Raw genomic sequence first — 20,477 nt, 5'->3', positions numbered from 1 at the left:
ATCATCTGGTTGTTAAAAATGCAGTTTTCTGAATTTCACACATGCCCTACAGAATCAGACTCTGAAGGAAGGGCTGAAGATTCTGCATTTTAACAAGCTCCCCAGGTGCACATTAAATTTTGAGAACGACGACCTTAAAGAAAACACAGCCCTAATTTTGGAATTCTATACATCTGAAATCTTGAATACTAAATTTTCCTTAACAGGAAGAATACTCATTAAGTTCCCAGAAGCCCCTATTTTAATAAAAAGGAGGTACAGTGGGATAACTAGCGAGGTTTGTCTGTTGGTTTAATTGCATAAACAGTAACGGTTTTCCCTGTGCTCGGTACTGTGCCAAGGAGCTGGAGATACAATGCCCAGACCCTGCCTTCAAGGTGTTTGCAGTCTATAATTATAAAGGGAACTGGGGACGCTTAGGGCCCCCCAGGTAGTGTTAGTGGTAAAGAACCCACCTGCCAACACAGGAGATGTAAGAGACAAGGGTTTGCTCCCTGGGTTGGGAAGATTCCCTGGAGGAGGGCATGGCAACCTACTCTAGTATTCTTGCCTGGAGAATCCTGTGGACAGAGGAGTATGGTGAGCAATAGTTCATAGGGTTGCACAGAGTCAGACACGACTGAAGCAATTTAGCATGCACACACGGAGACACTCAGCCTCCTGCCTGGAATCACTGGAGGGCTTTGGCTGCAGTCACTCAGTAGCCAAGTTCACATAGGATTCAAGGGACTCATCCTAGCAATTAAAGTAGGGAGTATGCACCTGTGCTCAGTCATGTCTGACTCTTTGTGACCCCACAGACTGTAGCCTGCCAGGCTCCCCTGTCCATAGGATTTCCTAGACAAGAAAACTGGAGTGGGTTGCCATTTCATACTCCAGGGATTCTTCCCGACCCAGGGATCGAACTCTTGCATCTCCTGCATTGGCAGGCAGATTCTTTACCACTGCACCACCTGGGAAGCTTCAAGTAGGGAGAAAAATAATTAATTTCTCTCTTAAATGGCTCAGTCACAAATGAAGATTGGGAGGAGGGTCTGTTTTTGATATCCTGGGGGAAAATGGAGTAGGAAACAGAAGAAAGCAAATGAAGTAAACGATGAGAGTGGGAAGTAATGGGCAAGGAAACCTAATAGGGAGATGAGTTCAGGGAAGGAAAAAACAAACAAACAAACAAACAAACAAAACCCTGCTGACTCTGTTCAGTTTAAGGTGAGAAACAACAGAAATAGAATGTCAAATTGCTGAGTCCTGCAGACCTAAACCATAAGCCTTCTCTGAACTGTTCAGCTTTTTCCCTCTATAGTCGCTAATTAAATATTGCCTAAAAATAAAGAAAAAAAATACAAAGGCTTTTTTTTTGAGTCAAACAGAATGCATATCCTGAGACTATAATGGGGTTGGTATCTGGCTGACCTACACAGGCATGAATGTGGAGCAGGTCAATAGAGGGCTTATCTCTGTTTTAAACTTTTCATAATCACTCCTGAATTCATGTGTTATTTTTAGAGCATTTTATTTTCATATGTAGTCTCTTTGCCCTAACTAGCAATAAATGAAAATATATGGAATTTCCCTTTCAGTGTGGTTTATGCAGAACTATAAACCAGAGGATCAGATGATTCTAAAGGACATCCTAAGTAGTATTTGAAATCCAAAAATCATCTACGTGTACAACAGGAGAACTGAGCAGGCAAAGCTCAGGAGTTTCCCCAAATCAAGGCAGCTCAATAATTCAGTGTCCTTTGCAATATTCTCCTCGTTTATCCAGGTGATATCTTTATAATAAGCTGTTCACTCTCTTGCACATGAAGCTTGCTATATTGGTAGGTTCCTGAGTCTCTTCCTACTCCTGTCATCACAACAGCGTCTGTGTCCCCAGCTCAGTCATAGGTATCTTTATGATCAAATATCTGACTCCAGCACCTGAAGCCACAGTGAGTCCATTTTCCTTTTTCCCTCTGTTCTCTGTGGAGCAGGGCTGCCACTAAATAAGAATTTAACCGTCGGAAGCTTAAGTCATTGGTTAACCAGTGAGCTATCACTGGCCCTGCGCTCTTCTGTTGTTTGCCTGAGCAAAATCTATCACGACTCTACGTGCATATGGCATGTGTCAACTGTTTTAAAATTAGCCAATTTTCCTAAGCATAAAAATGGATTTTTGTCATATCACACGCACCATATATCACAGAAACAAACCGGTTTTTGTTGTGGCTTTTTTTTCTTTCCAAAATGCATTAAGTCTTTTTAAGTCACTGCCAAATCCATTTTGCTCACTGCATTTTTGAGATACATTTAAAGAAACCAAGCAGAGGGGCAAAAAAGAAAAAAAACCTCATACGGTGCTGTCACCTGGAGAGAAATCTAGTTCATTATCAAGCCAACCATGCCTAAGAGGCTGGGTTGCTACACCTGCTTTTCAGTAATAAATACTGCATATGTATGCTGCCCTGCACTGAAAGTTTGGGATAGGGCAAAAATAATTAAAATGGTAAAAAATTATGGTGATTAAGAAAAAGAACTGTCACTTATTGAGCACTCTCTGTGTACCCAGACAGTAAATACTAATTCTGCATTATTTCATTTCATACTCAAAACTATCCTATGAGTACACAATACATCCATTTTACAGACGTGGAAACTGAGGCTTACATAGGTAACTTGGCAAGGTCACATACTTAGCACACGGCAAGGCTTACCAATGACTTAAACCCAAGTTATAGTCCCTGAGCCTGTTCTCTCGATGATTAGGTCATCTTATCTGTAAGTTAGAGCATATTCAACTTCTGGAGAGATAATACTGAGATATCAGTAAGCATCTAGGCCAATTCTTATGCTGCAGCTTTCTCTTAACAAAGGTTATAGGGGTGTTGTCACGGGCTCAGTTGCCTTAGGTTCCGTCAAATAAATCCCCACTTAGCTTGGCAAGAGGAAGAGAAGAAGATGAGGCGTCCTATGTCCTCCCACCAGCAGCACAAGGCACTGTTTTGAAGGACTGTGGATTAGAGCAAGCCTCTGGAAAATTCTGTGCGAAGCCCTGCATAATATTTCCAAACCTTGCTAAAGTCAAGAGTGAGGCAAATGTACTGAATAGGCAGCTGTCAGTGTGGTCCCTTTTAAGGGGCCTCCAGTTCCTCTCAAAAGGGGGGGAAAACACACCAAGTCTCCTACTTAGGTTAAAATCTGTGAATTTCTCTTTCAAAATGCTCAAGTGTTAATTGAGAGGGCAGCACATTAAATCGTTATTAGTCATTAATGCTTCAGCACAAATTAGTTGATCAGGTTACTGAGAGGTGTGAAGGGCCCTGAGGAAAAGATATCATTTTGATGGAGGTGGTGGGGAGTTGAATGGGTGGGGCAGGGAGGGAGGGAAGGAGGAAGGACCATAGTATATCTCACTCACTCACTCACTCACTCACATCCACATCCACAGGCACCCACACATACCCACACACATACATACATACACATACACACACACCCTCTGCTTTCCCTTTGGAGCCTGCAGGGACTGTACTCACAGGTAAGGCTTTTAAGAAAGGTCCAGCCACTCCTCAGCATCTTCTAGACAAGAATCTTGCCTGCGCCTCCACGGCCAGAGGGCGTGTAACACAGCCGTCTGCCTCTAGGGGTCTCCAGTGCCCTGAGGCTTCAGGAGGAAGCTGACCTTCCTCTGTTATCCCGCAGGGCTCACATCCCAGAGGGCGAAGATTGCGGAAAGGGAAAGCGGCGCGTGTTGGGAGCACCCCCCAGGACCCCCTCACCCGCCGGGAACAGTGCTCATCGACCTCCCCAGCTCCTGCCTGTCGGCGCATTTATAATATGCTAAATGGCTGAACAGAGAGTGAGGGGGAGGCAGACATTAACTGCCCCCGCACTCCGTACTGAGTGCTTAAGCGTTCTTATACCTCAAGGGGATTCCAAGGACTTCCCTCTGCAGCCCCACCCCGCACTCTTCCCGGAAGCCCCATCTCAGCTACTTCAGAGCGGGAATCGCCGCAGGCTCAGCCTGAACTCGGCTGCTGCCCCGAGTGAGGGTCAGAGCAAGGTCCCCCCACCCCCCCCGCCCCTTGCTGCTGAGGCTGGACTCGGATGGCCAGACCCTCTCTGAGGTTGGGTCTGAGGGAGGGAAAGGACAGATAATGGGCGAGGACCACAGCCTGGCTCCTGGGAGACCTGGGTGTCCTATGAAAGCAAAGTCACTGAAGGCCAGAGGGTCCAGAGATTTTTTTTGGAAAATCTCACAACTGAGGAGCATCAGGAAAAGCAAGAAACTTTGAGAGAGGCACTATTCTTCCCCACCCATGCTTGAACAGGCTGCAGGGTCGGCAGCAAGACTCCAGCTCTCTAACCCATCTCGTGTCTTGGGTTTGAATCGCAGCGCCACTAGCTGTGAGATCTTGGGTAACTGACTCAACCTCTGAGTACTCTTTTTTTTTTTTTTTTTTAATCTTTATAATGGGAATAGTGATATCTATTGCATGTGCAGGCTCAGCCACTCAGTTGTGTCTCACTCTTGGTCACCCCATGAACTGCAGCCTGTCAGGCTTTTTTGCACATGGGATTTTCCAGGCAAGAAGACTGGAGTGGCTTGCCATTTCCTCCTCCAGGGGATCTTCCAGACCCAGAGATCAAACTCTCGATTCTTTACCACTGAGCCACCTGGGAAGCCCATCTATTGCAAAGGAAGTAATTATAACTAAAAGATTGCGCAGCTGGTACATTGGGTGCCTAGCACTGTGTGTGACACACCACAGGCATTTGTGCATAGGCATTGAATTTCACACATCTTCAATGACCGAGAGCAAGAGGAATTCATCCTAGGCTCCCTCCACAGGTGTGTCAGCATTAATGATAATCTTATATTTTAAAATCAATTTTAGTAAATGAATCATAAGCCCGGTGTTTTAAAGGAACTCTGTAGCATGGTGATTTTCAACGCGTTTTTGAACAGCCTTTAGGTTCCAAGGAGGTGTCTCAAGGATCACTTGCAGGTGAAGAAAGAGAACTGACAGGTGGGGAAGCTCCGGGCCCCCAGACCTGCTCCAGTCAAAGACGTCTACTTTTATCTGTTTCACATATTGGGGTTCTGGGTAAGGATTTATTTGATTAGTCTTCTACTGCTTTTAAAAAAGGTTAAAACCGCTGGCAATATACCTTTGTGTAATTCAGGGAAACCTTTCCTCCAAGCGTAAGGACACTCACCTCTTATTTCATTTGAACGTGGAGTGCACCTGTATCCAGAAACAGAGGCACTTACATCCAGCCCATACATCTTAAGTACCCAATGTGTGTAAAGCATTGCACTTAAAACTTTGTAGCTCCAGCCTTGTGACCTGCTCCAGAAATACCCGAGGGTTTAACAATGCTTCCATCCCACTCCTAACCGATTTAGCCTTGTCCTCAGAGCAGCTACCCCGACCTTGACCACAAAGGCGCCCTTTCCCCTGCATGCTGCCTAAGACAATGATCACATTGAAAGTCCAGTGTCGAAGAGCATGGGCCTGGGGATCTCACAGATCTGAGTTCAAACGTGAGCTCTGCTGACCTCAGGTTATTTTATGTCCCCGAACTTAAATTTCTTCAACTATAAACAGAAGATAACAACCTTTCTCAAAGTGTTGTTAGATGATTAAATGAGCGATGCCTGGCGAGCACTTCACATGGTAACTGCTGCCAGGTGTCCAATAGCAAATCCTGAAGCTAGTACCTGACCCTCACTGACCGTAGCTAAATGCCATTTCTGTTCTCTAAGGAAGTCAACGTCTTGTGAGATTTAATACTTAGGGATACAAAACCAGCAGCTGTCATTTTCTCAAAGCCCATTGTGTGGCAGGCACATTGCTGATGTTTTTCAAACATCATCTTTAATCTTCATGATGTTTGCACTTCATGATATAAGGGGATAGCCTCTCCATCTTACTATATGGGCAAACTGAAGCTCAGAGAGGTTGTGTAATATATCCAAGGTCACACAGCTACCGAGTGACCAGGACTAGATCAAAGCCCAATTTGTCTGACCCCGAAATCAGGAGCCTTTTCTCCCCACCTTGCTGACTCTCAGAACTTTTCCTAGGAGGAAAGCAGAGGGCATGGCACAGGGGCAAGAATCTGTGGGTTTTTCCTTCCCCAATTTCAGTCTGTAAACAGGAATGATACTTCATAAGGTTATAGTAAAAAATTAAATGAGAAAATATAGGTTTCAAAAAAAGCCTAGTACAGTGTTTATCAAGTATGCTTCAGATGTATATTAAATAGGTATGAACTTGCCCCCTCCCAGGTTTTATCTGCTCTCCAAATCATTTATTTTTTTAATCTTTTTACCAGAAATATTTATAGAAAAGATACATATGTATGTATGTGTATCTATGTGGAGTAGTGCATGTGAACATATATGTATATATGTGCATGTATATATACATATATATGAAAAATTATAGCACAGACTACCATCCAGGTCAACTGTCAGCATCTCAGAAGCACTGCCCTCTGTATACCCCTCCCTGGTCAAATTCCCATTTCTCCCTCCAGTCCAATTCACTTCTTGTCTTGTTGAAAAATAATTTTCCTTTCCCCTTTCGCTCATGCCACCGGCTTGTCTCTGGCCTTTTTGCTGTGCCTGTGCCTGTCACTTGACTAAGATTCTGAGCGACACGTCATTCACAGGAGAGGCATGAAACCAAGTGGTTCGGCAGCAGGGACACACGTGCGTGCGTGCGTGTGTGTCCACACCTCCCACCTCTGTGGAGAGCAGCCAACCAGACATCCTGTGAGACATGTCTTAACCGCAAAGAACAGAAGGACAAGTGGACTGACGGGAGACAGGCTTGCAAACATTTGGGCTGCTTCCTAGCACTTGCACTGTACCCCCCCTCCCCCAGCCTGGACCAAATCCGGTGCCTTCAGTGGTGGCGGATGCTCATTACATTACAGCCACCAGAACTTGATTACTGAGTCCACAAGGTTTTTTTTTCCCTTTAGACCCCAGATTCTATCCCACCTGGAATTTCCAGGTGGCGCTAGTGCTAAAGAACCTGCCTGCCGATGCAGGAGACATAAGAGATACAGGTTCCATCCCTGGATCAGGAAGATCCCCTGGAGGAGGGCATGGCACCCCACTCCAGTATTCTTGCCTGGAGAATCCCATGGATGGAGGAGCCTGGTGGCTACAGTCCATGGGGTCTCACAGAGGCAGACATGAGTGAAGCGACTTAGCATGCACACATGCAAACGGACAGATCCATTTCCAATTTAAATGTTCCCTTCTCAAAGACATCTTCCTCAATCACTCTCTCCTACTGTGCTCTATTTTGATGCTTTTCTTCATTATCAGCACGGAAAATATCTCATTTATTTGTCTACATATTTCTCTTTATGGATATATAGTAATAAGCAATATAGACTCAGTATCTAAACTGGGTTAGAATGTCAGCCACCTCTTACTAGCTGTGTGACTTTGGACAAATGGTTTAACCTCCCTGGGCTTCCAATTCATCATCTGTAAAATGGGAATATAAGATTTATTAAAATGAGAATGATAAAATCATGACATGAAGGCAATGAGTTAATATACGTAAAACCTTCAGTATAGGGCCTGACACATAAGTCCTACAAAGTGTAAGTACTTCTGTGTAAGACAGATAAGGACTACACATAAAGTACCTCTTTTATCAGCCATGCCAATAGTAATCATCATCATGATTATCATCCTCTAGAGTGTAAGCATCTTGATGGCAGGGTTTTTATCTGTTATTCACTGCAGAACTCCCAGTGCCTAAGAAGAGTACCTGATACATACCGTATCCATAATATTCTGAATAAATAGTTCCTGACAAATGCATCTTAGAACTCCAACCCCAACAGTGCCTCTGAGCACAGGAGAGGGCCATAGGAACAGATCACTATAGTGTGCCGGGTATAGTACAAAAACAGAGTTTGAGTGAGACGTGCAGGGGTGTAGAAGAGGAGGCAGTTAATTCCTTGTCTTGGGCAAGTCTTCTCTTCCATAAGGAGAGTATCCTTACGTAGTGTTAAAGCTTAGTAACCCTCAGGAAACAGACCACAGGGCAAGGGAAGGTTCTCCACAAAAGCAACACAGCACATCTGACAGCTTGGGATACTGAGGAAACTGCCTGGAGTTCAGGTAGCTGGACTGAGAAGGGGTAAGGAAACAGAGACATGGAGAGGCTGCTGGACCAGATTGTGAAGGGCCTCCTCTTTGTGATGCTAACAAACTTGGGTTTTTCTCCTGATAGCCGCGAGGAGCCACAGGAGAACCATACTAAAGGAAAGAGCATAATGGTGTTTACCAGTTTGAAAGATCACTCCAGCCAGAGGCTGGGTTGGCTAGTCCTTAAAAAAAGGAGACAGGGAGACCAAGTACAGGGCAAATCCAGGTGAGAGGGATGAGAGCCAGATAGATAGGGGCTGGAGGAGGAGGGAAGGGGAGGATGGCTTTGAGAGATCAGCAGGAGGTAGATCTCCTTAAGTCCAAATTGATGGAATTGATTGGGTGTGGGGGTGGATTCAGATGGGTATATCTTTCCTTTTCTCCTTTGCCTTTCACTTCTTTTCTCAGCTATTTGTAAGGCTTCCTCAACCTACCATTTTGCCTTTGTGCATTTCCTTTTCTTGGGGATGGTCTTGATCACTGCCTCCTGTACAATGTCACGAACCTCCATCCATAGTTCTTCAGACCCTCTATCAGATCTAATCCCTTGACTCTGTTTGTCACTTTCACTGTATAATCGTAAGGGATTTGATTTAGGTCATACCTGAATGGTCTAGTGGTTTTCCCTACTTTCTTCAATTTAAGTCTGAACTTGGCAATAAGGAGTTCATGATCTGAGCCACAGTCAGCTCCTGGTCTTGTTTTTGCTGCTTGTATAGAGCTTCTCCATCTTTGGCTGCAAAGAATATAATCAATTTGATTTCAGTATTGACCATCTGGTGATGTCCATGTGTAGTCAAGTTTTCTTTTGTGTTGTTGGAAGAGGGTGTTTGCTATGATCAGTGCGTTCTCTTGGCAAACTCTGTTAGCCTTTGCCCTGCTTCATTTTGTACTCCAAAGCCAAATTTGCCTGTTAATCCAGTATCCCTTGACTTCCTACTTTTGGCATTCCAGTCCTCTATGATGAAAATGACATCTTTTTTGGGTGTTAGTTCTAGAAGGTCTTGTAGGTCTTCATAGAACCATTCAATTTCAGCTTCTTCAGCATTACTGGTTGGGACATAGACTTGGATTACTATGATACTGAATGGTTTGCTTTGAAAACGAAGAGATGATTCTGTCATTTTTGAGACTGAACACACATACTGCATTTCAGACTCTTCTTTGCTGACTATTAGGGTTACTCCATTTCTTGTAAAGGATTCTTGCCCACAGTAGTAGATATAATGGTCATATGAATTAAATTCGTCCATTCCAGCCCATTTTAGTTCGCTGATTCCTAAAATGTCAATGTTCACCCTTGCCATCTCCTGTTTGACGACTTCCAGTTTGCCTTGATTCACGGACCTAACATCCCAGGTTCCTATGCAATATTGCTCTTTACAGCATCAGACTTTACTTCCACCACCAGTCACATCCACAGCTGGGCGTTGTTTTCACTTTGACTCTGCTCTGCCTCTTCATTCTTTCTGGAGTTGTTTCTCCGCTGACCTCCAGTAGCATATTGGGCACCTACCTAGCTGGGGAGTTCATCTTTCAGTGTCCTATCTTTTTGCCTTTTCATACTGTTCATGGGGTTCTCAAGGCAAGAATACTGAAGTGGTTTGCCATTCCCTTCTCCAGTGGGCCACGTTTTGTCAGAACTCTTCACCATGACCCGTCCGTCTTGGGTGGCCCTACATGGAATGGCTCATAGTTTAATTGAGTTAGATAAGGTTGTGGTCCACCGACTTGATGGACATGAATTTTAGCAAGTTCCGGGAGCTGGTAATGGACAGGGAAGCCTGGCATGCTTCAGTCCATGGAGTCGCAAAGAGTCGGACATGACTGAGTGAATGAACTGAACTGGGGGTGAAGGGAGGAGCTGTGTGAGAGAAAGCAGAGCTCAGGACAACCTGTATGTCTTAAATTTGGCCCCGGGGGATTGGTCTTCCCATTAACCAAAGCAGGGAATTTGGAGAGAGGAATCATTGTGTATGTGAAATGGGTACATAATGTGTTAACCTATGAACATTTTAATCTTGGCAATCATCAAAGTGAAATATGTTTGGTTGGAAAGAATGTTGACATTTGTCATGTGCCTGGAACTGTGTTTGGCTTCTTATGTATTTCATCTCATTTAATATTTAGAACAGATTGAGATATGGGGCATTATTTTTTTTTTATAAATGATAAAACTGAGGTTCATTTAAGATCCCTACTTTACACAGTGAACACTGAAGAACAGTAAGAAAACCAGTTTGATTAAGCAAGATTGAATGAAGTGCATATAAAGAGAGGGATCAGAAAATAAAGTTTAGGGGCAGATCATGGAAAAATTTGAATTGAGATATTAACCACCCCACAGGGATGTTGTAAAAATTGGTTGAGAGAAAGCGTATAAAGCATTTTGTAAACTATAGAAGGCTAAGCAAATATGAGGAATTCCAGTTGTGGCCAAACCTTATTGCAACAAATAATAATAAAGAACATAACAATGGGTGGACTTTAGTGTTCAAATCTGTACTTAATAAATAAAATTCAACAATTATGCCTTCTCCCCATTCTTCTTACTGATAGGTCCACAAAAGAATCTCTAACACACAGCGGTAACTTTTCTTTCTCCCCACCAAACCATCAACACATATTGTTTGAAGGAAAACTCTCCCAAGGAAAGATGATGATATGATAGGCATGAGAAGGAAGAAGGGGATTTGAAAGTCAAACAGACCCAGCTGATCCCAACTACTGTGTCCTCACATGTTAGAGTGAGACCCTAAAGATATTTAACTTGGATATTTCTACTGTCAGGCAGAACCACAAAAAAATTAGGATAAAATTCCTAGGCCTCCTACCTGCTAATTGTTTCCATGTGAACTGGGAGCAGCAATGCTCTACAAATGCTTAAGACTGGGCTGAGTCACAGTTGGTAAGGTCACCATCAAACAAGCCAGCTTCAGCTATCTGTACCCTCCTTGACTTTCAACTTTGGAAATACATGACAGACATTCTTTGGGCTGCTCACCATCTTTCCATCCAAGTTCTCTCTCTTTATGTTTCTGGCCCCTCTTGTTTTAAGCCTCTGTTCTTTCTCCACATTAGCTGTCACTGCTCTGCAAAACTAGACCAGCACTGCCCAAAAGAAATATAATGTGAGCCACATAGCCACATTAGAAAGTAAAGGGAAATGGGTGAAACTAATCATAATATATCTTATTTAACCCAAAATATACAGTATAATTTTAATGTGTAATCAATATTAAAAGAAACTGTGGTATTTGAAATTCTCTTCCTTTAAGCCACGTCTTCAAAACTCAGTGTGCATTTTTACACTTTCAACACTCACTGCAAGTGCTCAAGAGTTACATGTGGCTGGTGGCTGCCATATGAGTACTACAGCGTGGGGCAGAGCTCAGTCCTGGGAGGTATCAGATTGCCCACCCTTCACCTAATCCAGCATGCCAGGTATATTTATGTTTCACGTGAGCTTCAGTGAAAGGAATGATAGAACATTTGGCTGTTGAGAATTCCATACTCTAATGATGTTTCTCAACTTTACTTCCATCTGCACGGCAGAGCAATAGTTTACAGAGACAGCAGCCTGCATCCTAGTCACTGAAATGAGACCCATCCCTCGCAGCCCCCAGGCTGAAGGACAACTGGGCTGCCTCTCTTCACCCCCAAATGGAAGGGGCTTTGGCCCACAGTCACTAACCACATGCCCATGGGCCTGGACCTCTAGGTTAGCCCCCAAACATGGCAGGCAATACTTGAGAATAAAATAAAGGGCCTCTGTCCCACCAACCAACTCAGGGTCACTTAACATAGGAAACAAAGGTGAAAACAAGGCCTAAGGGAGAATTTTCAAGAGAAAGTACATATCCCTGAGGACTTGTCCTCAGAGTGAACTCCTGGGGCTAAGCAATCACACACCCACCAGGTTCTTGGGGACCTTCCTTTTGACCTGAGAGCCACAATGAAGTGACTTTAGGTAAGTCATTCAGTTCTCAGGGCCCCACTGGAATTTTGTCCATGTCAGAATGGGGCCACCGAAGCAACCAGTGACAGGTAGAGTGAATGAAGGTCTCAAACCAAGTGAAGGCTGAGGAATAGGGTTTCACCAGTTCTGTGTTTGCCTTGACCCCTTCGCTAGAAAACAAGGCTCATGACTGGAGTCAGTGTGTGTGGCTGTCAGGTCGGAGCCATCTCCAGGTGCCAGGCAGCCCTTGGCCCTTCCTTGGCTGGCAGATTGACTCCCCCCCTCTGCTGTTCAGCTGAGCAATCACAGTTCCTCGTGGTACAGCTGCGGGCAATACCACACCCACCCTCTTGCTTTTGTGGTCTCCTCCTTGGTGACTGCTACAGCATATGTTTTATTAAAAAGGAAAAGGAGGGAAGATGAGAGGTTATGTACATGGGCACGCTCAAGAATCTTAAGATGGAAAGTCTCCTCAATGCTAAACGCCTGAGGGCTTTGGCGTTTTGCCGGCTCCAAGTAAACCTCAATAGGGATATTTGGGTGGTGAAACAGGAAATGAAGGAAAATCAAGGCTCTCGCTCTCAGGAGATTCTCAGTCTAAAAAAAAAAAAATATGAGATTTTCTCATATTCTCTTGAAATTTGCCTACTCCCCTCCCCAATATCTTTCTCCAAAATTTTTGATATGCTGTTGAAAAGCTCTCTGACCTTGAGCACTATTTTTCCTATAATATATGGATTAGACTTGAGGGTGGGTAGAAGGCTTAGGTAATTTTCAGTGTCTAATGAGATGTCCAACATTTCAAATCCCTCCGTCTCATGTGAGGGCAGCTTCCCCTAGGCCACTCTATGCTTCAAGTAATTAACCCAGATGTATGCAGTTACCAGGATCCAAGTGGAGAAGTGGCTTAGAGCAAATCCCATGGAAACATGCAAGCCTTGAAGTTTCCAGCTTCCTCAACTGTGCTGCAGTGAGCCTCTCTGTCAACTGGGATCTTTTTACCATCTCTTCCTCTCCAAACAAATCCCACTCTATCCCAAGGCACAATTCAAATTTTCCTTCCTTGGAATATTGAGAGCTCTTGTTATCTGCACAAATCGATTGTAGATGAATTAGGTCAGCCTTGTGAATTTCTTGTATTGAATGGCTGTTTAGAATGTATGTTGTCATTTAGCTTTTCCCCAGATGTAAGCCTATTTTCCTAACTAGAATGTAAGATCATTGAGGGCAAAGACAAGGTCTTAATAAGACTTCGTATCCCTCGTAGCTCTTAGGTCAGTGCTAGAGGCGAAGTCCTAGGTTACTGCAGCCTCCCATTCCTGCGAATTATAGAACAGCTGAGTCAAATCATGGCTACCACAATTAAACCATTCCCTAGGAGATACCTGGAGAGCCTGGGAGTGATTTAGGAGTGACGAGACCCAGACCCCATTCCGTAGTTTCCCTGAATTGTTTCAGAGTAAACTAGTTCATCTTCCAAGGTCCTCTGCCCTCCTTTTTCCAAGAAGGAGGCTAAACTCATTGTAGCTCTACTTGTTAGGGTAATCAAAGATAAATGAGACCATAAGGCATGTGAAGATTAATTAGATGAACTCCCTAAAATACCTTTAGCCCTTTGGAAAAGTATGCCATTGTAAAATGTACATACAAGGTCTTATTATTTAAGAGAAAGAGTTGAATCACCAAAAATAATCTGCACAGTGGAGAAAACAAAACACTAATCAGGAACCCTCAACACTAAGCATCCCACTCAGCAGAAAGTACCCACACAGATGTCTCCAGTCCCTCCAGATTACTTCTTGTTTATGAGCTGGGGAGGGATTTTGGAGCACCGTCTCAGAGGATGTTTTTGTGCCAGGCTCCCCAGTGGCCAGCCTGTGTCTTGGGAAAGGGGATCAGAAGGAGTTGATGACGCAGGTATGTTCTTTGCCCTCTGGTCTTGCTCAGTAAACAACCTGTTAGAAGTCCAGAAGGGAAAACCCAGAGGATGATCTTAAGGGCCTAAATGGGGGAAGACATCGCCCATCTCTGAGTCTGGCCCAATGCTAACAGAGCAGGAACCCTCCTCACTCCCCAGCCCATCCCTCCTTTCCTCCTTTCTTGTGGCCACACTGCAGCACACATCCCTCCATTCTTGGAGACAAAGCCAGCCCCATTTTTGGGGAGGAGTGAGAAGCAAGAGTCCGGGATGCTACTGTCTTCTCCATGGCTGCAGAACAGCTGTTAAACCCTTTGGTGCCAGCTGCCCTCCAGCAGGGAAAACCGTGGTCTGATATTTGCTTTTTCCTCAAACATTTCACAGTATCCAGGCTCTCTACCAACTCAAAACATATCCCTCCTCGAAGAAAAAAGCATGCGTTTTTCCCCACAGTAGGCAAGTAGTCAGAAGCTAAAAAGAAGGTATACACACACACACACACACACACACATATATATGTATAGCAGCAGCTGTGATGGAAAATTTCAGGATCATTGTGACAGCAGTGCTTGGTCATGCCCCCAGTGCTGCAAAGCAACTTATTTTGGATGGAAGGGAACTCCAGAGGGTCCTGCCATCAACAAATAACATACACATAACTGTATGAAACCAAGAGGGAAAACACACAAACTCCAGAATCACTTTGCTGTCGTCTGATGTCATCAGACTGCCCCCCAGGGGATTTTGTAAAATACTTTAGCTTCTTGGTTAACACTGGCAATTGCACGTATTCTAGGAAGCATGGTCAGAAAGAGAATCTCTTCGCCCTGCACATGTCTGGAGAAGACAGAGGCAGAAATACTTGACTTACAACATACCTTTTATTCTCCTGATGGCTCTATGCTGACAGATCATTGTCCCTGCTGGACGAGGCTCAGATTGCCCAGCTAGAAGCCTGGCCTGTTATAATTGCTCTCCTTTGAACAAAAACATTTGCTTCTGCTCAGGGCACCTGACTCCGAGAGCGAGGAAGAGCACACACAGTTCTTTATGGATGGGGTCTGTTCAGTCATGTTACAGTGCATTAGCTTGATTATTAGTTGATATTTGGCTTAGGTCTATATACCCTGGATAAATATGTACCATGCAGAGGGACTGCTTGGTGAGCAGAAAACTCCTCTGGGCTGGAAGAGCAGCTCCCAAGTTCATGTTCCTACTAGGCAGAACACTCCAGGCATCTGGGGCCTGGGCAGGGAGTTGCACATGCATGCTGCTTCTAGAGGCAGCCTGCTTCCTTCATATAGCTGTTAACAGGCACACACAAACACACACACACACATACCATAGGCAGCATTAGATGAGTACCCAGAAAGATGGCCAGATAATCTCAGCGTGCCCTTCCTTCCAGCATAGCAATTCTCTCCCCAGTGTCCCCAGCAAGCTACCAGTTTCCACTCAATCAGTGGGGTTCCTGCTGCCACCCTGGGGAGACTATTTGCAACCCACAGGGTTCACTCTTCAATCTTTATTTGTTCCTGGCTGTATGTGCGTGGGAGCAAGAGACAGGCCTCTACAGACATGCCAGGGAGCTCTATGGACATGTGAATAGAGCTCTAGGAATGTGTGAATATCTGTGAACGTGTGGATCGTGTATGCCGACCTCAGCTCTTGGGGGCCCGTCCCAAACATAGGGAACCATGTACAGTCCAATCCAGCATCCGCTGGGTAGGCAGAAGTCCTTGTCATCTTCTGCAATTATGCAGCCTGACAGGTTTTCTGAAGCTAATGGGAGTTGCACTAACTTTGAGGACTTAAACCAAGCAAAAGCAATATAGGTCAGGCAGAGTGCCCAAGTCGTGTGACAGCCATGCAACCAACACCAGGAGGCAATAACAGGACGGTCTCAAGCTAAACCCCAAAGTCCACTGCTCAGCCCCACAAGACAGAAACTAAGAGGCGAGGGGGATCATTCCCTCTGCCTGCAACTGCCAGGCACCAGGACAAGAAGGCTGTAGGAGAGCAAAAGCATCCCCTTATCAAGAGACACACCAAAAAGACAACGAAAAAGGGCGGTGGAGAAAAACCACCAACCCCCTGCACTGTTACCTTGAGTCCTGCAAGAGCCCTCCTTGCTCTATCAGCTGCTCCCCAAACCTCCACCGCCTGGGAGGAGACTCCTGAAAGGTTCCAGGTTTTTGTGCAACATCTCCAATGGCAGCTTTCCAAAGTTTTTACTTCATGATGTCTCGTGGCTCCTTCTCATTTGGGGAAAACGTGAATGCCTCCCGCTCAGCGTGTGAAAGGGAGCGGATGTCTCTTTTCAAATCTTGCTCCCCGCTTTGCTGCTGCCGCTGCCGCCGCCGCGCCGCCGTCAGACCACTTGCCTGCTGCCTTCTTCCAGCTGAGCAGCCAGGATGCCTGGCATCCACAGCATGTTTGAAGTGGGGCTCGGACGCTGGGTCGGGGCGCTCGCGGGTGGAGAGGGAAGGAAAGTACCAACCCCGACCCGGGGAGTCCTCTATCCCTGCACCGAAGAGAAAGCCAAGCTCGTGCCTTCCTCCCAACTCTGTAGAGACTCACTCGCCCTGTCTGTCTCCCGGAATTACTGCCTTGCCCATGGGTAGAGACAGTTCCTCCAGCTTCACTGCTCCCTCGGCTGCCTGCAGACCTGCCCGGACGCTCGCCGCGCACGGCAGGTGCACATCCCCGGGCAAATGCTAACGGTGTCCTCTGAGCTCAGCGAAGACGCTGCCCGAGCAGCCGCGAGCAGAGCAGCTTCCGAGGCGGGCGGATTCCATCCCAGGCTGTAGCCCAGCGTGTCCCCGCTCCGACTCCGCGCTTTTCACCTAAGCAGTTTCACCTGCAGGCTCACACACCAGATGAGTGTCTTAAGATAACAATGCTCCCCTGCCTGCCTCTCGCTTTCTTTCTAATGCACGTAGGTGGGCAGCCAATGAGACGCAGCTCCACACTCCCCACGGGCGCCCATTGGCTGGGAGGCTTGACTGGGGGCGGGCTCGGGGCCTCACCGGCTGTCTTCTTTGGTTAGCTGGCTGGCTGGGGTACCAGCTCTGTTAACCCTCCCAGCTTTGCAGCAGAGACTTTTTTTTTTTTTTTGGTATGGATAAGGGAGCCTTGGATAAATTCATGACTGGGGAGTTGGATAGTCGAAGAAGGCTGAGGAACAGAAAGACGCTTGGAAGCTAATTACATTTTCTTCTATTCTTCTGAGTTTCCATAATCATTTGTCCCAGACCATTTTGTTTGCTTGCTTAACTAGAACTTGCAGAGATAAGGACCCATTTGAACCATTTTCCTTCTAATTTGAGGTTTTATTTGGTTGTTTTGTGCATTTTAGCCTCTTGGTCACGGTCCTGAATTACTTAATTAGAAATCACTGCCCAGGTGAGAATCTTTATCTTATTGTATTTTCTGCCTCTCTCACATACATGTACACACATCATAGATCAAGGAGAGAGAGAGAGAGGCAAAAGACAGCAGGAACTCAGTGAGCAGACAGAGAAAGAGATCTAGAGACTCTGAACAGCTAAATCAAGAAACATTATGTCCCCAAACCAGGACTGTGAAGACAAAGGCAAAGTAAAGAACTTTAGGTTTCTGGGGCGAAATTAAGAGGAAAAAATGTCCTGCCTCCCCCAAAGTGAACTGTTTTGCCTGTGGTGTTTTCCTTGGGCATGCCTCTTTTCACTTTAGTGTGTGTCAGGAAGAGGGAATCTCCACTTGGTTTTTAAAGGAAGACTAGAGAAGTCAGAACAGGAACAGCCTTGTTTCTGTGTTTCTGTGAAGCAGGTGCTGTTGCTGAGCCTGTGAATTGAGAGAAGAGAGAGAAAAAGGAAGAATGAAAGAGAGAGAGAGATGGGGGTGGGAAGGAAAGAGTAAAGGAAAAAATATTAACTTTGAATCAAAAAATATGAAATATAGTTCTAAATGTCCTAATGAGGGTGCAAAACCGAATTAATATTTCCAGCTAACTAGCATACTGCACTAAATTTTGGCAGAGCATGGGAGCGTAATAGTTGAAGAAAGAATCCAATTCAACAGAAGAGCTGGGGGTTGGAGCTGGCAAAGGGATGTGAGGGGTTCACACTAACTTGTGTGATGGGGAAAATATGGAGAGGAAAATACGAAGTCAGAAAGGGAGAGAAGTCTTTTGATTTAGTTTCATTTAAAAATGGAAACCAACATTAAGGATTATTTTCATAAAGAAGCATAAAAAAGAAAAGCAGACAGAGGTTTACCGAATGTTGAAGTAGTATATACCAGGATTATCTAAAAAGCATCAGGAAGCCAGCTGTTCTGAGTGAATGGGGAAAATGAGAAATATTCCTCCCATACATACCCCTTAGCTCCACTCATCTCTTTCACCTCTACTCTCTCCTCTGCATCTTTTATAGCTTTGACCTTCCCTCTCTGGATTGTAGGTATCTTTTCGCCTTAAGCTACAAAACATGTCAGAGAGCAGTCCCGAGGATAAAAACATGGAAGTGGACCAGTGAAAGTCTAAATCTGTTACTATCCAACTGCTGAGTTATTTACTCCTGCGCTTCCTAGAGACAGAGGCCCCCTGAACTTTCCCTGGTGAAAAGACACCAAATTTCGAGACTCTTATAAAAAAAAATAGTAGAAAGGAGTGGTAAAGGAAAGGGGAAGTTGAACAAATGACTACCAATCTTCAGGGAAGGAAAGTTAAAATTTCCAAAACCTCTAAAGAAGAAGGAAAGGGTATAGAGTTGGGAGACAAGAAAACAACTTGTAGAAAGAAAAAAAATTGCATCTGCTTTCTTCTTCTATAGGGTCCGCTGCTGCTGCTGCTGCTAAGTTGCTTCAGTCGTGTCCAAAGCCATGTAAAAAACAGCTTAGTTAGGTATACTAGACATTACTAGACCACAAAGAAAGCTGAGCACTGAAGAATTGATGCTTTTGAACTGTGGTGTTGGAGAAGACTCTTGAGAGTACCTTGGACTGCAAGGATATCAAACCAGACCATCCTAAAGGAAACCGGTCCTGAATATTCATTGGAAGGACTGATACTGAAGCTGAAGCTCCAATACTTTGGCCACCTGATGTGAAGAACTAACTTACTGGAAAAGACCCTGATGCTGGGAAAGATTGAAGGCAGGAGGAGAAGGGGATGACAGAGGATGAGATGGTTGGATGGCATCAACAACTTGATGGATATGAGTTTGAGCAAGCTCCGGAAGTTGGTGATGGACAAGGAGGCCTGGGATGCTGCAGTCCGTGGGGTTGCAAAGAGTCAGACACAACTGAGCAACTGAACTGAACTAGACATTACAAATTCCATCAGTGTACAGTTTGATATATTTTGCCTATACATGCATCCATGTGATCACTACCCACAGCATTTCCAAGAAGCTTGTCCTGACATTCTCAGTCCAAACTCCCTTCCCTGCAGAGATAACCACTATTCTGACTTCCAGCATCAAAGAGTAATGTTACCTTGTCATGAATTTCATAAATATTTTATCTTAGAGGATAACCTCTTCTGTGTCTGGTTTCATTCCCCTATGTCTGCAAAATTCATCCACATTGTTGCACAATATTTTTTATTGCTGTGTAGTATTCCATCACATGACTGTATGCTATTTATTCATTCTCCTATTGATGCATAGTTGAGTTGTTTCCATTTTTGTTTTACATGAGTAAACATGCAATTAATGTTCTTGTACATTCTTTTGGTGGACATATCATTTATCCTGGGTATATGCCAAAGAGTATTAGTCACTTGATTTGCTTTTGGTTACTACCTGGGAAAAAAATCTCATGAAAAAAGTTCTGAAGCCTATTTTCTTTCTGAAATAATTGAAGAGTGGCAACGGCTATCACTCATGAGCACCAACTGTCAAAATTTTAGATCCTTTATATACATAGTCTCATTTCCTTCTCACACCTATTCTAAAAAGCATGCATTATTGTTTCTGTTTTGCTAATAAAAATGTTCTATTTTGCTAATAAAAATGTAAGACACTATGTTGGGAAATGGCCATTGACCTTCTAAGGTTTTGTGTGTGTGTGTGTGTGCATGTGTGTGCATGTGTGTGCACGTGTGCACGCACATAAGGGCTCTGTGAAGGGACCTATGGGTAAAGGGAGTGATGGAAAGTCTCACTTCATAGCTAAGGGCTGAGATTCGTCTGCAGATAAGAGAGGATCTGGAGAACACTGAGTGGTGGACAGAATGGCATGGGAGGAGTAAAAATGGGTTGCGGACTTTAATTTGGTGGGGATGTGTTTGTGTGTTGCGGGGGAATGGGAACCGGACAGTGTAGTAAGCACAACATCTAACAGAATAAAGAGTATGAAATTTGGAAAAGTTTTTGAATTTCCAAACTATGGTGTTTGAACTTTATCCTGTGGGAAAAGAAAAACTAGAATGGCATGAGGAAAGTAAGATT

The 20,477-nt window shown here is 44.6% G+C and overlaps 1 protein-coding gene across 2 annotated transcripts in view; it reads right to left on the bottom strand.

Annotated features, from left to right (window-relative positions):
- BRINP2 (BMP/retinoic acid inducible neural specific 2) overlaps nt 1-16,993 on the bottom strand; it is a 142,316-nt gene extending 125,323 nt beyond the window's left edge. The window contains exon 1 of one of the 2 annotated variants that reach the window (XM_024976864.2): nt 16,150-16,993. The gene's annotated coding sequence lies outside the window, so the exon portion shown is untranslated. Of the gene's footprint in view, nt 1-8,771; nt 9,226-16,149 lie in introns of those variants that run through there. The other variant, XM_059875808.1, reaches the window with a different exon arrangement.
- Nucleotides 16,994-20,477: the final 3,484 nt, after the last annotated feature.

Source organism: Bos taurus, chromosome 16 (genome assembly GCF_002263795.3).
Source record: "Bos taurus isolate L1 Dominette 01449 registration number 42190680 breed Hereford chromosome 16, ARS-UCD2.0, whole genome shotgun sequence".
Lineage (NCBI taxonomy): Eukaryota > Metazoa > Chordata > Mammalia > Artiodactyla > Bovidae > Bos > Bos taurus.
The sequence above is the reverse complement of the archived record's forward strand: the minus strand, read 5'-3'. Positions and strand labels throughout refer to the sequence as shown.